The 18,823-nt window shown below is 38.5% G+C and overlaps 1 long non-coding RNA gene across 2 annotated transcripts in view; it reads right to left on the reverse strand.

Moving 5' to 3' along the window:
- LOC147821704 (uncharacterized) overlaps positions 1–18,823 on the reverse strand; it is an 87,290-nt gene that overhangs the window by 42,965 nt on the left and 25,502 nt on the right. The window contains exon 2 of one of the 2 annotated variants that reach the window (XR_015446697.1): positions 2,926–3,009. The exons of the other annotated variant lie outside the window; for it this stretch is intronic. This is a non-coding gene — a long non-coding RNA (uncharacterized LOC147821704). The remainder of the gene's footprint in view (positions 1–2,925; positions 3,010–18,823) is intronic. 2 annotated transcript variants of the gene reach the window in all.

An 18,823-nucleotide genomic window follows, 5' to 3' on the forward strand; every position in this document is an offset into this window, starting at 1 on the left:
TATTCAGCACGATCCAGAGAGAAATACCAAACCTGGCAAGATGAACTTTCTAGTCTTTAGAAAAGTACCTGTGTAAGTGGAATAGAAATGATTAATTAATCGGACCTATCAACAGAGTAATGAAATCTCTCTTTAATACTTACTAATTAACATTCTGATACGCTAATAATCGGTTATGGATAAGGTAAATGGTATTTGTTTTTCCCTTGCTACCCTCTTTACAGAAAAAGAACACTACATGTGAGGGATTCATGCATTCTGGTGTGTAGAATTGAGTATTTTATGCTGTAAGTAAACTTGGCCTCTTATTAGTAGATTGCCAGGAATCATTTTTTTTTCTGAGGCTTCTTTGCTCGGAGGTGCTGACAGGGATAAGGGCCAAACTGGTGGCTTTGCTAAATTCACCTTAGGTAATGTCACCTATGAGCCTTCTTGACAACCAGCTTTCAGCATTTTCCAGGGAGCCCCCATCCTCTTCTATAACTCCTTTGCAATTTTTAATAATGGCATGATGAATATGGGTTGGGTGTCACCAGTCAACACTGTGGAAACATCTGCCCCCCTTACTTTTATTGCTGTACATATTTTTCTTTCATAAGCCTTGTTTCTGCTCAATAGCATAGAAAATAACTTCAGTCCAACCAAAAAACAGTTTAAGCCAATAATTTTTTAGTTGTTTCTAATTTAAAATTGAGCATCCCTCAGGTAAGTTTCCATTAACCAAAACTGTTATCATCTTCTGTCATTCTCCACTTCAGTGTTTTCTCTCTGCCTGTTTTCAATCCTCCCATTCTACCTGTCTAACTCTCAGAAGGCCTCTATCCCATTAGCTCTGAGGTTTTAGACTTAAAATTAAGACCTAGTAGTATGTGCTGTCCTGACACAGGCCTAAGCCTTAGTTTGCCTCCCCATTCTGCTTCAGGGGATAAGATTCTCTAGCCAGCCAGCTCTCCTTATGAAGGAGACCAGTCATAGCTCCTGTGTATCCCTGAGAAATGGATTTCAGTTCCATGCCCAACCAGCAGAAGACTCCAACAAGCAAATCACATCCTGTTACAGGAATCAGAAGTCACCTTGCTGTCTTGACACTGCAAAGCCTGCTTCCCAAGCCCATGGTTATTCACTCTGTTTCCTCATACAGCCTTCATGCGGCCTTGTGTGGTCTGCTGTGTTCTACTCTGTGCCATGTGTTTACGTGACTAATAAATTTCTGTTACCTCTTCTATTCAAAGTCAGTGTCATGTTTGTGGCCACCCCTCTAACTCTAGATCAGGCATCCATCCCTCAACAATGGAATAAATCAGAGTTGATTAAAGTGTCCAGAAACACAAGCAGAGTAGGAATGGCAATTTTAAATACATAGTTGGGTGCATGTTGGATGAAGAGCTTTCTTTAGCTCAATCTGGCTGTTGCTAGAGTCTTTACCTAGTCTATTTCTGGCTCTGGTGTTTTATTCTTTTCAGCTCTTTGGAGCAGTCCTTTAGATGGTCAATAGCAGTGTAGAAGGGCCTTGAGCAGCTTCCTACCTTTGGGTATCCTATAAGGTGAATGCGATGTGGTAAGTCTTATAAGATCTACCCCCTATGCTTCATGTAGCAGGCCTTGTCCCCACAGGGAAATCTCTTGTTGCAAGGTGGCTGACAAGCCAGCCAAGATCTCAGCTGCCTAGTTCCCTGCTTGACACTCAGCCTATAGGAAACCTTGAGCTCTCTCCAGGTTGAGGTTGGCTCTAGAGGAAGCTGAATGTGATCTTAGCCTCCTCGTGACTCACTGCAACCTCACCAGGGTCCTTCATGCTCCATAGGCAACAGAGGATCCTGCAGACGCTGTTGCTCAGCAAACTAGAAATGGTGTATCAGATTCTTACTTATTTGCCTATAGCTGCAAAACTAAGTATGAATATTTCCCCTGTGTAGACATGTGGTCAGAATAAATCTTCTGCTCACTTAGGTGGCCTCTCCTCCTCCTTTGTGTGCCCTCTCTTCACATCTTCCCTTTAAACCCTTGCTCATGAAGATTGATACTATGCCCACTTTCTCTATTTCTTCATAGCACATTCACTTGTGGTTGTAAATTGGACTCCAGTTCCTGACACTCCTTTCAATAAAAGTCATCATTGATCTTCAAATTGTCACATTCAATGATAGTTTATGTCCGAGTCTTTCCGGACCATAAAGAAGCATTTTACTTTTCTATTCACTGCCTCCTTAAAAACGCTCACTTTAATATCAATGACTCCACTGCTGCCAGTCTTATCTCCTCCTTCTTCTATCATTTTCCAGTGTCCTCCAGGCAGGCTCTTCTACTTGCCCCTCAGTGATGTTCTGCTACTGCTCAGGGCATAATTCTTTTTTTCTGTGCTCTTCTATCCACTCAAGTTCTCATTGAGAGACCCACATTTAAGTCTCTGTTTTCCTTCATCTATCACTTATGAATGACCCAGTGCCTACAAGCCTACAACTTCACATATCCAGCCCAGGCAGCAATCAGCCATGTTGGGCTCTGGACCCACAAAATATTTTCTCTGTCTGTCTCTATCTCTGTTTTCTCTCTCTCGCCCCCCCCCCACCTTGAAAGTTGCCTAAATGCTTCCTTCTCAACATGAATTTAAACTCCTCCTGCTGAAATAGGAGGTAGGGCATGGCAAAACTGGCTGGAAAATAAGTGAGGACCTGTTAATTACAAGATCCCAGGGCAGCACCAAATAATTCCCAGGATCCCTTGGGGGTATGTGAAACTTGTTGCGGGATCCCACGAGATGTGAACAACATATAAGGACACAGACACCACAAGAAGCCCATGTTATAACTCTTTATAGTATTCCAGTGTGTCTTCCAGGCTAGGGTATACTTTTATTTTTGCTCTTTTTCTCCTTTCCTCTTTTGTTTGACCCAAGTTCACTCTGCAGAGACAGTTTTCCCTTACCCCTTCATCCTTCAACTTTCACATGAACTTTTGGCACCATTTTTGGCTTGTCTCATCCAATTCTTTGTTCGAGGCAAGAAGGACCTGGAATATATTTAATTGGTGAGTCATTTCTAAAGGAACAACCCAATAACACTTACTTCTGTACTCCCAAGGTTGCAGGAACAATCTTTGATACCATCTTTGATACTATCACAGTCATTCTAGACCAGCGGTAGCAAACCCATGGCGTGTGTGCCACAGCAGGCTGTCTGTATCACTGAAAGCTCTAAAAGGCTCACTGTTTTACCCTGCCTCTTCTGTCTCCACCTCCTTGGAGTCTAATTGTACTTCATAAGTAGTATCTTTGAGCCATTTTCTTCCCTCCTGTTGCACTCCCATCATCTTGGGTTAAGCCTTCATTGCCTTTTACCTGGATTATTGTTCTCTTTCTCCTACTCGACCTCTACCATACTAAGGTTTCTAAAATGGTAAATCTGCTTATATCAGATCACCTTCCCGCTTAAAATGCTTCAGGGTCCCATCACTTTCAGGATAAAGGTCAAGTTCCTCAGCCTGGCTCACAAAGCCCATCATTACATTCTGGCAACACACTTCCTTTGCAAATCTACATGGTAATGTAGATATAGTATTTAACCTTTCTATGTCTCAATTTCCTGCTCTTGTAAAATGTTATGGAAAGAGCACATATGTGGTAAGATCCACGTGAGCATTGAGTGAAATAGCCCATACAAAATACTTGGGCAGTGCCTAGCACATAGGAAACACTAAACTATCATTATTATCTCACTTTCTCTTTTCCTGTTTTTGGTCATAATGGCCAACTTGATGTTTCTGAATATAGCCTATGATTTCATTCTTCTAGGTTTCTTTGTGGTATCACTTCCTCTACTTGTGATGGCTTTTTTCTTTTCTCATCTAGCTAACTCATACTTGGTCTGAAAGTCTCTGCTCACAACACTTCCTCCCAGGAGCCTTCCTTGACCTTTCTGTTCCAATCTGTTTTCATAGCTCTTTGTCTACCCATGCATCCCAGCACTCAGTACCCGACCTTAGGCTTGATTATATGTCTATCTCCCATACAAGACTGTGTGTCCCTTAAAGGCAGAATACAGCTTTGTATCCTCACTTAAAAAAAAAGAGGAAAAAAGGACAGGACTTGATACTGTTGGGCTAGGCATTCTATAAATGATTGTTAGGTGAATTAAAAAACTAATTATCAGGTGTTCAGAGATGACCTTTGCTTCAGGAAAACATCTTACATCAAATTTATTCTTATATCTTTTCTTCGTCCATTAAAATCCTAATTTTAAAAATGGGGAATTCAGCACTATTAATTTACTCTCAGTGATGAAACTAAGCTAATCAACTGAAAATTAATTACAAGTCAATATACTCCTAAAGGGTACTTGTGTATTTTCAAACAAAGTGCTTGTTAAGACATTAAGATAAATTATTAATGACAAGATTTAAAGTATAGCAGAAGGAGGGGTGTAGCATAAGATGGAGTAACAAATGTTATAAGGGAGTTTCTTAGCATTCTCCAAATAACATGAAGTAGTTGCCCACTCTGCACAGGTAAGCAAAGCCGTGGGCCTATTACACAAGAGGATTCAACTGAGAATGCATCCAGAAAGTTTTCATAATTAAACTAGCACTGAGATTCTGCAGTAATATCAGTAATAGAAAGGCAACATGACCATAGAAAGGAATCAAATTCTGATACATGCTACAATATTAAATGAAAGATGATCAACATAAAACGCCATATATTAGATGACTCCTTTTATATGAAATGTCTAGCATAGGCAAATCCACAGAGACAGAAAGTAAATTGGGGCTGAGATAATGGAGAGTGACTTTTAAAAAGTGTGGGTCTCTTCAGAGGCTGATAAAAATGTCCTGGAATTAGATATTAGTGGCAGATATACAACCTTATGCTTATACTAAAAAATCACTTAATTGTATATCTTAGAAGGGTCATTTTTATGGTACATTGAATTATATTACAACAAAAATATACAAGAAACAAAATGATGTACAAAAATACTAACACCTCACAAGTGCAAGGACCTGAGTTCGATCCCCGGTACCAAAAAAAAAAAAAAATACTAACAAGGGGAAAAAAGCAGCATGAATCATTTATCATTGCTCTTAGAGGATCCATAAATAAAATCACATTTTCAAAATATAAAGGATTATATGACTAGTTATTTTATTAGACTAGTTATTTGAATAGATTTTATAAAGCATTTTTACATTTGTTCCCTCCAGTTTCCCTTGCTATTGTATCCCTTACTCATAGGATGTAAATACTACAATTTTCAATTAGTTGGTGTTTTGTTTCTGTTGTACTTTCAATTTTCTTTAAGTAATTTCCTTTAGTTTTATAATGAGCTCAATTAATTCATTCAATAAAAATTAAAAGCTGCATGCTTTTAGTTAAATTCAAATGTTCCTTTTGATCATTTTTTCCACTTTTTTTTTCTTAAATTCTTTTATTGGTACATTTTAGGTATACAATACATTTACATTTCTCATTGGGAACTTGTACCTTTACATGATGCATCTTGGTTCTTATTTTTTCCCCATTCCTAGCCCTCCCTTCGGGCCCTCCACCCTTCCCTATTTACAAAGACTTTATTTCCATTTTTTCCATTTCTCATCATTTTTCCTTTCCCTTCTTTCCTTTCCCCTGCCCCTCCCACTACCCCTACCCCTTTGGACCTTTTCTTCCTATTTTGCATTATAGATTATTCATTCTAATCATTGGTACATTTTAGGTATACAATATAATGACATTCATCATTGGAAATTTGCACCTTTACATAGTCTCTCTTGGTTCTTATTTTTCATCCTTGCCCAACCCTCCCTTCATCCCCTCCAGTCCTCCCTATTTACAAAGATTTTGTTCCTAGTTTTCCATTTTCTCATATTAATCCAATTCCCTTCTATCCTTTACCCTAGACCTTCCACTTTCTTCCCCTTTGCCCCTTTTCTTCCTATTTCACATTACCTATTATACATTTAGTCCTTATTTACACTTTCAGGTTCTTACAACAGAGAAACTATTCGGTGTTTATACATGTGTGTCCTATTTATTTCACTTAAGAGTATCGCCTCAATGTGCACCCATTTAGCTATAAATGTCTCTATTTTCTCATTTTTTATGGCTGAGTAGTACTCCATTTTATAAAACAAAGGAAATTTTCTTTATCCAGTCTTTAGTTGATGGGCATTTGGGCTGTGTCTAAGTTTTAGTTATCACAAACTGTGCTGCTATGAACATGGGTGCACATATATCACTGTGGTATGATTCTTTTAATTCTTTGGGGAAGATCCCCAGCAGTGGAATAGCGGGGTCAAATGGGACTTCCAGTCCTAGTTCTTTGAGGTATCTCCATACTGATTTCCACAGTGCTTGCACCAGTCTACACTCACACCAGCAGTGGAGAAGGGTTCCTCTTTCCCCACAGCCACGCCAGCATTTGTTATTGGTTGATTTCATGATAGCAGCCATTCTTTCTGGAGTGAAGTGAAATCTCAATGTCGTTTTCATTTGCATCTCTCAAATGACCAGTGATGTTGAAAATTTTTTCATGTATTTATTAGGTATTTCTATTTCTTTGTCTGAGAAATGTCTGTTCATTTCAGATGCCCATTTTTGGATTGGGTCTTTAAATTTGGGAGGTCTCATCTTTTTAAGGTCTTTATAGATTTGAGATAGTAGACCTTTGTCTGAGGAAGAGCAGGTGAAGATTTTTTCCCACATTGTGGGTTGTCTCTTCACACTGCTGGTGGTTTCTCTTGCTGTGCAGAAACTTTTTAATAAGAGATCCCAGTTTGCTGATATATATATATATATTATATATATATATATATATATAATATATATATATATATATGATGTGATCTAAATTTGTGTCTTACTGGCAAAGTGTAGGCACTCCTTGTAAGTAGCTTTGATCTTCTGCACATTAACAACCATCACAACATTCTGCATCATTCTATGCTCAAAGTTGCATTCTAGGTAGAATTTCATTATTATTCTAAAACTCAATGCATCTGCACAGTTGTTGATGGTTTGTGCTAGTTCACGGGCAACTGAGGTTTTGTTCATAAAATCTTTTCCTACACCGATGTCTTCAAAAGTTCTACCAAACCTCTGTTCCAACTGGTTCAGCATTTCTATTTTAATATTATGTCTTTAATCCATTATGATGTTAGTATAGTGCAAGGCGAGAGATATAGGTGTAGTTTTAATCTTTGGCAAGTTGAAACCCAATTTTTCCAGCATTATTTATTAATGAGGCTATCTTTCCTCCAGTGAGGGTGTTTGGCTCCTTTATCGAAGATGAGGTGGCTGAGTGTGTCTGGCGTTGTTTCTGCATCTTCTAATCTGTTCCACCGGTCCTCAGGTCTGTTTCTTTTCCAGTACCATGCTGTTTTTATCACAGTAGCTTTGTAGTATAGTTGCAGGTTGGGGATTGTGATAACCCCTGACATGCCTCTGTTACCTAGAATTGCTTTTGATATTCTGGGTCTCTTCTTGTTCCAAATGAATTTGTGGATTGTTTTTCCAAGGTCCATGAAGTATGCTGCTGGGATCTCAATTGGAATTGCATTAAATCTATATCACAGTTTTGGAAGTATGGCCAGTTTCACTATATTAATCCTTCCTACCCAGGAGCAGGGGATGTCTGTCCATTTTCTGATATCATCTTCAATCTCTCTTTTCAGAGGCCATAGTTTTCAGAGAAGAGGTCTTTGATTTCTTTCGTTAGGTTGATTCCTAGGTATTTCATTTTGTTGGATGCTATTGTGAAAGGAATTGTTTGCCCTATTTCTCTCTCAGTGAGTCTGCCATTCATGAAGGGGAAAGCTATTGATTTTTGTGTGTTGACCTTGTAACCAGCTACTTGACTGAATTTGGTTATTAAGTCTAGAAGACTTTTGGTGGAGTTCTTGGGGTCTTCTATATAGAGTATCATGTCATCTGCAAATAATGACAATTTGACTTCTTCATTTCCTATCTCTATTCCTTTTATTTCCTTCTCTTGTCTAATTGCCATGGCTAATTTTTCCAAAACTATATTAAACAAGAGTGGTGATAGAGGACATCCTTGTCTTATTCCTGATTTTAGTATGAAGGACTTCAGTTTTTGACCATTTCATATGAAATTGGCTGTTGGCTTTTCATAGATGGCTTCTATCAGTTTGAGGTAGAGACCATCTGTTCCAATTTTTTGTAGAGTTTTTATCATAAATGCATGTTGGATTTTGTCAAATGCTTTTTCTGCATCTGTGGAGACAATCATATGGTTTTTTCCTTGGCTCTATTGATATAGTGTATTACATTAATTGATTTGCATATGTTGAACCATCCCTGAATTCCTGGGATGAATCCCACTTGATCAGGGTGTATGATTGTCTTGATGATCTCCTGCATTCTATTTGCCAGTATCTTAGTAAGGATTTTTGCATCTATGTTCATTAGTGAGATGGGCCTATAGTTCTCCTTTTCAGTTGAGTCTTTCTCTTCTTTGGGGATCAAGGTGATGCTTGCTTCCAGGAATGAATTTGGGAGTATTGCTTCCCTTTCAATTTCATTGAAGAGTTGAAACAGTAGTGGCAGTAGTTCCTCTCTAAATGTCTTATAGAATTCAGCAGTGAAGCCATCAGGACTTGGGCTTCTCTTAGTTAATAAGTTTTTAATTACATTTTCAATTTCATTGGTTGATATTGGGTTGTTTAGAATTTTTAGGTCTTCTTCATTCAACTTTGGTAATTCATATGTATCTAGGAATCTGTCCATTTCTTCTGTGTTGTCCATCTTATTGGGATACAGGTTCTGGAAGTAGGTATTGATGATCCTCTGGATTTCTGCTTGGTCTGTGGTAATTTCACCTTTTTCATTCCCAATTGCAAGGACTTGGGCCTTTTCTTTCCTTTTTCTGATAAGGTTGACTAAGGGTTTGTCAATTTTGTTTATTCTTTTGAAGAACCAACTCTTGGCTTCATTGAGTTTTTGTATCATTCTCTTAGTCTCCATTGCATTGATTTCTCCTCTGATCTTTATAATTTCCTCCCTTGTATGAGCACTGGGGTTGTCCTGCTCTTCTTTTTCTAGAAGCTTGAGGTTCAGCATCAGGTTGTTTAATTGGGCTCATGCTGTTTTCCTAAAATGTGTATTCACTGCTATGAATTTGCCTCATAAGAGTGCTTTCATTGTGTCCCATAGATTCTGATATATTGTATTGTCATTGTCATTTATTTGAAGGAACTGTCTGATTTCTTCTTTAATTTCCTCTGTGACCTATTGGTTATTCAGAAGTGCGTTGTTCAATTTCCACATGCTTATGAAATTTTTCAAGTTTCTTTTTCTATGAATATCCAATTTCATATGGTCTGCTAATATACAGGGGATAACTTCAATTCCTTTGCACTTACTTAAACGTGTTCTATGTGTGAGTATGTGGTCTATTTTGGAGAATGACCCATGTGCAGCTGAGAAGAATGTGTATTCTGATTTTGTGGGGTGGAAGACTCTGTAAACATCTGTTAAGTTCATTTGTTCAAGAGTTTGATTGACTTCTAGTACTTCATTACTTATTTTTAGTCTAGTTGATCTATCTGTTTGTGACAGTGTGATGTTGAGGTCCCACACTACAATTGTATTAGTGCATGAATGACTTTTCATGTCCATTAATATTTGTTTTATATAGTTGGGTGCACTAGTGTTTGGTTCATAGATATTTATGATTGTCATCTCTTCCTCTTGGATTCTTCCCTTTACAAGGATGTAATGTCCTTCTTTGTCTCTCTTAATCAGTGTTGGTTTGAAATCCACTTGATCTGCAAAGAGGACAGCTACTCCTGCTTTTTTGGGTGGTTCCTGTTGCATGGAGTATTGTTTTCCATCTTTTAACTTTCAGTTTATGAGTTTCATTTTGAATTATGTGTGTTTCTTCTATGGAGTATATTGTTGTATTTTGCTTCTTGACCCATTCTGCCAGTCTCTTTCTTTTGATTGGTGAATTGAGACCATTAATATTGATAGTTATAACTGAAATGTATTGACTTATCATTGCCATGACTTTTTCTTTTTGTTGGGTTCTCCCCCTTTACATTTAATTTCTTGTCATGCCAGATGGGTTCATTCTGCTTTGCTTCCTGGGGTTGTGATCTTCAATGTCCGTTCCTAGGATATTGTGTAAAATTTTTTGGAGTGCTGGTTTGGTATTCACGAAGTTCCTAAGGTGCTCTTTGTCATGAAAGTATCTTATTTCTCCATCCATTTTGAAAGATAGTTTTGCAGGGTACATCAATCTGGGTTGGAGGCTGTTTTCTTTTAGGGCTTGGAATATGTCACTCCAACCTCTTCTTGCCTTGATGATTTGTGTTGAGAAGTCTGCTGTGATTCTGATGGACTTTCCTTTTTATGTGATTTGTTTCTTTTCTCTAACTGCTTGTAGAACTTTGTGCTTCTGTTGAGTTTCTGGAATCTTAACAATTATATGCCTATGTGTAGATTTTTTTTGATCAAGGCTATTTGTCCTATATGCCTCACTTATCTGTATGTCAAGCTCTTTTCCCCTGCTTGGGAAGTTTTCTGCCATTACTTCTGTGAAGACTTTTTTTTTATGTCATCTGCACTCTCTCCTGTTTCTTATTGACTCCAATCAGTCTTATGTTATTCTTCTTTGCATCATCTAGCAGCTGCTGGACTGATTTCTCATGTTCCCTTATAATTTTGAAGCAATTTTTCTTTTCCTGGTCATTAATTGCAATCTTATCTTCTGTATCTGAAATTCTGTCCTCACATTGGCTCATTCTGCTGTGTAGACTTTCAGTGGAGTTTTTCATCTCCTGGAAATCTATTTCCATCTGTTTTATGGATTCCATTTGTTTCCTATGTTGGGATTCCATCATGTTCCTGAGCTCCTCTGTAGATTTATTAATCATGTCTTGCACTAGGAGCACAATTTCTCCTGTTATCTGAGAAATTATTTCTGATTTCATTTTTTCTAGATCCCCTTTTGTTGCCAGTTCAGTGGGTCCAGGTGGTTGAGTGTTAGAGTGTTCCATCTCATTTCCCTTTGAGGTTGCTGTAGGTGATCTGGAAGTCTGGTTTTGAAACTTATTTACGTGTTTTCTCATTCCTATGGGGGGGGCAGTGGGGGTGCTGTCAGTTCCTGCACTGCTCACCTCCTCTGAGCTGGGAGAGGTGGGACAGGGGCCTGAAGTGGTGGTAGGGATGGTGGCCCAGAAGCTCCTTCCTCTGGGCCAGGAGCAGCAGGACAGAAGGTGGCCCAAAAGCCCTTTCCTCTGAGCTAGGAGCAGCAGGAGGGATGGTGGCCAGGAAGCCCCTTCCTCTGGACCAGTAGCAGTGGGACAGCTGCTCAGATGCCCCTACCTCTGGGTCGGGAGCAGCGGGACAGATGGTGGCTGGGAAGCCCCTTCCTCTGGGCCAGGAGCCCATTTTTTCCACTTTTAAGATGAGCATTAATAATAATTTACCCTGATCCAGAGATAGGCTATAATTATTAATGTATTGTTTCTTTTTAAGTTTTTTATAATAGAAATCTGACTTATTTTTATTCACTTTTAATTTCAGTAATACAGTGGCATAAATGTAACATTCTTTAGATAGCAGAAAAATATAGTGACATTATACTTACAATCTGTTTGTTAAAGAAAATGCAAGGTTGAGATGCCATTGAAAAAATGTTTATTGAAGGGCCACTATGTAAGTGATGGCTTTCAACCTTTCTGTGCTTCACAGCATATTTTGAGAAACAATTATTTTAAGCTACAAACTGGTAGAGATGAAATGGACCAAAGAAGTCAGCAACAATTACACTTTAAGCCCAAAATCTAACAGCCCATGGTGTCTATAAACACATCCACTATCCAATTGGTTGTTCTTTTACACTGAGGCCTTGATGAGGAGAAACAGTTACTTCTTTTTTTTTCCCTTGCAGTACTAGGAATTGAACCCAAAACCTTCACACTATCTATGCCCCCAGCTTCCCCACCTTTCTTGCATTTTTTGAGGGGGACAGGATCTTGCTAAGTTGATAAATTGCCCAGAACTTGTGATCCTCCTGCCTCAGCCTCCCAGAGTGCTGGAATTATAAGCATGTATTACCACACTCAGCTCAATTACTTCTTTGACCATGATATTTTACATACTCAAAGGCAAGGGTTAGTTTACGTGATAGTAAACACATAATCTGGATATCGCCAAAATTATCTAAAATTTTGATGACATTTGTTTATAATATCTAAATAAAACAGTTTTGCTTTTTGCACAGTGCCACCCCTTCTCTTCTGTCAATATTTTCTTTCAATTGCAGGAGATACATGGATTTCACTTGTACATTTTCTTTGTTGTCCACATTGTGGCTGCGTTTGCATGGGTTTGTTTTTTACTTTGATCCATTTTGTATGGCTTCTTTATTAGTTTTTATTCAGTCCCAAAACAGAAACCCATCTAGGTTTCCATGTTGGGTTTTCCTGTCATAGTGTAATAGCACAGACAGAGTGACTTAAGCAACTTATTTTCTCATTGTTGTGGGGGCTGGGGAGGCAGACCCCAAGATGCAGGTTGATTCAGTGTGGTGAAGGCTTTCTTGCTGGCTTGCATATAGCTGCTCTGTCATAGCAGGAGATATCTTGTGTTTCTCCATCTACAAGGTCACTAGCCCTATCAGATTAAGGCCTTACCTTTATGAACTCATTTAACCTTTATCGCCTCCTCTTGCAGCCACATTGGGAGTATGACTTCAACATAAGCTGTATTTTGGGGGTTTTTTGTTTTTGTTTTGTTTTTTGTAGTACCAGGGATTGAACTCAGGGCCTTGCATTTGTGAAGCAGGCATGGCACCACTGAGCTAAATCTCAGGCCCTGCTGTATTTTTTTAATCAGTACATGTTTGATTACATTCCTTGTGGGGACTTGGTACATGTACATAACACATCTTAATTCTTTTTTCATCCCCTTCCCTTCCCCCTTCCTCCAATTCTTAATCCCCTTCCCATTTGAGAAAGATCTATCCCCTTATTTCCTATCATCTTTTACTTTGTTCTTTATATTTTGGTTTTCCCATATAAGAGAAACCATGGGATAGTTAAACTTGTATGTCTTATTTATTTCACTTAACATTATGGTCTCAGAGTGCATCCATTTTCCTACAGATGACTTAAATTTATTCTTCTTTTTGGAAGAGTAGTACTCTTAACACATAAATTTTGAGAGGAAGGCACCATCCAGTCTGTAACATTTCACCTCTGACCCTCCAAAATTCATATGCTTCTTGCATGCAAAATTCATTTCATTCTACCTCAATGACTCTGAAGATCTTAACTCATTCCAACATCAACTAAAGTGTAAAGTCCAGGTATTCATCTAGATTATCATCTAAAGTAGATATGAGTGTTACTAGAGGTGCAATTCATTCTGAAATAAAAGTCTTCTTCAGCTGTGAATCTATGCAACTAGATAAGTTATGTGCTTTCATAATACAATAGTGGGACATATATAGAATAGATACTTCCATTCTGAGCAGGAAAATCTGGACAAAAAAAAAGGATGACCGATCTCAAGCAATATAAAACCTAACAAGACAAATTCATTAGATCTTAAGGCATGAAATTAATCCTCTTTAATGCAGTACTCTGTCCTCCACATCCATAGGCATGACAGTGCTATTCACATGACTCTGTGGGAAGCCCCATTTCCCCCACTCACACTGACTCTGTGTGCAAGTGGCTCCAGCTCTAAGGACTAGGTGAAGGCATCCTTGCCTGCTGCAGCTCTATAGGACACAAAGAATTCAGTCTTCCCCTATGGTGTTGTAGAAGTGGGCATCCCTATGATGGCAGTGATCTCTTGGTGAATTCTTAGTGATTTGTACAGCAAACTAGAAACTCAAGAGACTTGATGGTATAGCTCCAGTCTGAGTCTGAAGACCTAAGAACTAGGAGAACTTGCAGTGATTTCCAGCCTGAAACCTAGAAGGTTTAAGACCCAAGAACCATTGTTTCAATTCAAGTAAGAAAGCAGGATAAAACTGATGTTAGAGCTTATGCAGTGAAGCAGGATCTCCCCCTTATTTGTAAGCAGGCCAGCCTTTTGTTCTCTCTGGGCCTGCAGCTGACAGGATGGGGGCCTTGCCCATTAGGTAGGGCCATCTGATTTTCTCAGTCTACGGATTTGAATGTCTGCCTCATACAGAACCACCTCATAGACATGCCTAGAGTAATATTTGACTAAATATCTGAGTACTAAGGTTGGCACATACAATAAATATCAATTTCTCCGAGGAAATATAACATAAGGAATGGGTCACAAAAATGTTGACAAGGCTAAAGTACAACCAAGGGTAGAAGAACAGAAGGGAAAATGACATTGCCTAGAGTCTGTGGCTCTGTGGTGCTAAGACAGACTGCTGGGTGCAGCTGCAACCATGCTGCTGTTGCATTTGTGCTGCTACTGCTCTGCAGGAGACCATGTGCCTGCATTCCCACCAACACTCCTGGAGCTCTGCAGGAGGCCATGAACTTAACTTCTCATCAATACCCCAGGAACACAGAGGCTTGGCTGCTGCTTAAGCCAGAGCCCACAAGTGTTTTGCTGCTAATTCTGTTGCTGAAACCAATGCCTGAGAAGGCATTCAGAAGCCCAAATTTGCCTGCTTGCTGGTGCTCTTGTCCTGAAGTTCTACCCTAAGCAGTAAAAAATTGATTTCTTACCCCCTTCCTCCAGCTTTCTACCTGGTGCATCCATCCCAGAGGGCACAGGAAAAGCTTAACTATAATCTCTCAGGGAAAGGAACCTAGGAAACATCATTTGCATCCTTTCCACTTCCTGTAGAGAGTATGGGAGGATTGGAATGGAGCTCAAAGCCAGCAGACACATAACCAAACAGCAATAGTAATAGTCATCTTATCATCACCATTCTTTTTCCACATAGTTTGTCTCACATGGCTTATCAGCTCTGCTTTTTTAGCCTTACTAAAAGAAAGCTATTCTGTATAGTAAACTTTTCCTGAAGGCTTATGTAATCAAGGCTATAATCACATAGGGAAAAACATTTCAGAATTAGTTCTTAATTGTGACTCTTCCTATAAACCAAAGGAAAATACCAGTGTAATCATGTTGATCAGGATTCTCTCCTGGACCCACTTGAGATTCCCTTGTAGCTGGTCTCTCTAGATCAAGGTCCTTCTGTTTCTGTCAGTCTTTGGTAGGCCCACCTCACCTCTTTTCCAAGTTCTTTCTACTTTCTCCACCTCACGACTCTCTCTGTTTCTCAATATTTCTAATCAGTCTTTATTGACAGGTCAACTTAGCTCTCTTTGTCTATGCCTTACTCATCAAGGTTTATAAAAGAAAATACCATCCACCCCAGATATAAATTTTTTCACAGTTCTAGATGACAAATGCAGTTAGTCATTTTTTAAATGATCATTTTTCTTTCAGTTATTAAAGTTAAGCTTTTTATTTGCATCAGACTATGCCTTATCCTATACAGCACCATCCACTCAACTGTGTTTTATCTACAGACATTGCTGTAACAATGTGCATCCTTCATCATACAGAAAAAATTAAGTTTATATACCTTTAGTCAGTTGGTGGCAAAACTGAAGGTTTTTAGCACTGTCACTGAAAATTTCTGAGTAGCAAATAATTTCAAAGATGGTAGTGGAAGCAAGCACTATGAAGAAGAATCAGGCCTTACATTCAAGTAGTTTTCCAACCCAAATGGGAGGAATAAAATATACATATAGAACTATAAATTAAAGTGAACTGCTGCAAGATCCATAAGGGGAGGGCAAAAAATAGTGGGATTTATAAAGGGCTTCTGAAGAAATGTTGTAGAGCTGAACCCTGAAGAATAGGCTGGGGCAGACAAGGAGAGGGAGGGACAGAAAGGTGTAGGTGAGAATGCCACGGGATAGGACAGGGATAGAGAAGCCATAAAGAAATTGTGAAAAAGTCTTGACATTTTAAGTGTTTTCAATGACTTTTTCATTCCTGCTTTTATTTCTAAATAGGGTTCACAACCACTGCTTTAGCTACAAACCACAAATCTAGATGCGCTACTCTTTTCTTACCTACTTCCATCAGATAGGAGGTAGAAGATAAAAATGCAAGTTCAGTTGGGTTGCCTGTCATCCCAGCACTCAGGAGGCTGAGGCAGGACGATCAGTATGAGACTCAAGCCAGCCTGGGCTACATAGTGAGTCTAAGTCCAGCCTGGACTACATACCAAGACCCTCTATCGAAAAGAAAAGGAAATAAAAAAAGCAAATTCATAAGAGATAGAGATATTGTTTGTAAAATGTCTGTGAAGCCCTTATGGGGGAAAATATATAGGGTGCTAAAGCTGGCAGGGTTAGCTTGTGAACGTGGGGCAGACTAAGAGTTACAGCTAGGGATAGTTTCAATACTTCACTTTTGTATTAAGTAGTTCATCTTACACTGAACCTTCATCTCCTTTCATTGACATACGATCTTCCTAAAATTGGTTAATTTGATTCTGCTTTTCCATTTTTTTTTCTATTTGATAATTTGGTTGATTTCATATCCTGATATTCATGTTTCAAAATCTAGTGGAGAAGCCTAAAACAGATTCATGATTGGTTCTTTCTCTCAGTAGTTCTCAACCCTGGGGCACGACCCCTATAAAAGTCATTGAGAAATGGGAAGGGGTGGTAATTGTGGTGGTCACAATGATAAAAAGATGCTACCATTTTTTAGTGCAGGAGTTGGGGTGGGGGGGATGCTAAAAGTCCTATAGTTCATGAGATATTCTTCCAAAAAATTTTTTCTCATACAAAATACTAGAATTCTCTTCATAGAAAAAATACTTCTTTGATGTCTTTATTTGTAGATTTAATAAACAAACCCAACACTTCAGCAGAATGTACCAAAGTTATTTCTTTTCACAATCTAGTATAGTCCTTTTACATATTTTTTAAAGTTAGGAATCAAGATGAATTGGTTGATAAAATAATAGATTTATCCACAGGGTCTAGTGTCTTTGTTTTCCACTGTTACTACAGAAAAGTTGAGTCTGGATAGTTTATGAAGAACACAAGTTAACTTCTTATAGCTCTGGAGTCTGGGAAGTCCAAGATCATGGCACCAGGACCTGGAGAAGCCCTTCTTGCTGAGTTATAAAAAGGAAGAGGGCACCAATGGTAAGATAGAGCAAGGGTACTCACTTAGATCTCTTTTTCTTAGAAAGCCATAAGTGCTATTATGGAGGCCTCACCCTCATGATCTCATCTGATCCTAATTATCTTCCTAAGGGCCTACTTTCAAATACCACAAACATATGCATTTGGGTGTTATGTTTCTAACATATAAAATTTTGAGGGACCTACTCAAACAACAGCATCAAAGAATACAAAAATTCAGACCTAGATTTCCAGATCAATCCCTTGCCTACTCTGCACACTTTCTCTCACAAAGACTTTATAGGTATTTTGCAAATTGTCTTTATCCATCATCAACCTGTTTCTTTCCATCCCCTCTACTTTCCCTCCCATAGGGTTGCAGGAAGAGTTCTATACAGGAAAAATTGTACCAAAATGAGAATAAAATATAACTTCGTTAATGGCTGAACAAATACCTGAAACATCAAAGAGAATCTTTTTAAGAAGTTTGGATTAAAGACTAAGGTTTATAGTAGGTGGCCTATTCTGAGCTTTCTACCCCTATGCCCAGGTTCTCATAAGTACAGATACAAATTTCCAAGTAGCTACAGTGTAGAACAAAGTTAAAGACAGAAGTATGGCTAAGTAGCTAGAGAAAGTTTTAGTTAATTTATCCAGTTGGTTTAAATATCAGCCATAATACAAGTATAGAAGGAAACAGAAATGGAAAAGAGAGAAATCTTACTGTGATCCCTCAATGATGCTGGTTCTATCCAGTCTAAATCCTAGAGGCAGCAGTATTATAGTTTGGACATAGTTTGTCTCCTAAATTTTCATATGTTGAAATTTGACTCCCATTGTGAGACATTAGAAGGGTAGAAACAATCTTAAGTATAATGTTGGTAGCGGGATTGGGGGGTGTGGAAGCAATTAGGATGAGATAAGATTATTAGTCCAGAAACCCCATATTTGAATTCTGATGGCTTTAAAAAAAGAGGGAGAGAGACCACATGGACAAAATGCACATCCTCTATCTCTTGCTATGTGATGCTAAGTGCCAACTTGGGACTCTTCTAGTAAGAAAACCATCTCCATATGTGGCCTTTCGACCCTGTACCTTCAGAACCATAAAGCAAAATAAGCCTCTTTTCTCATATAAAGTTAGCCTGCCTCAGTTATTTTATTATAATGATGAAAAACTAATACAGCAAATTTGTCTTAAAGATGAGGTCACTACTATAATTAGACCTAAAACATGGAAGCAGCTTTAAAATTGGGTAACTTGGCAGAGTTTGGAGAAGCAAGCTAGAAATAGCCTAGAATGCTGAAAAAAATGTGGACAGTAAAAGCCATGCTGATGATGTCTCATATGCAAACAAAGAACTATTAAAAACTGAAGTAAAGGCCACCCTCTAACTTCATTGGAAAACATTTGGCTGAACTAGGTCCATGACCTAGAGCTTTACTGAAGGCTAAATTTTAAAATGATAAACTGGGTTATCAGATGGAGGAAATATCTAAACCATAAGACATTCAAGCTGCTGCTGGGTTACTTGTAACTGCATATAGGAGGATTTAGGAGCAATGGCATGACCTAAAAGCAGAATGTATAATTTTAAAAAAGGGAAGCAGAATGGAAAGATTTGGAAAATTTACAGCCTGGCCAGGGAAAAAGTTGCTTCCTAAAGAGATTAGTAAACATGAAAGGAAACCAGTTACTTTGCATCAC

This window comes from Heterocephalus glaber, unplaced genomic scaffold, assembly GCF_053883595.1.
Source record: "Heterocephalus glaber isolate CG9 unplaced genomic scaffold, H.glaber_assembly_v1.0 deba00001720, whole genome shotgun sequence".
NCBI lineage: Eukaryota > Metazoa > Chordata > Mammalia > Rodentia > Bathyergidae > Heterocephalus > Heterocephalus glaber.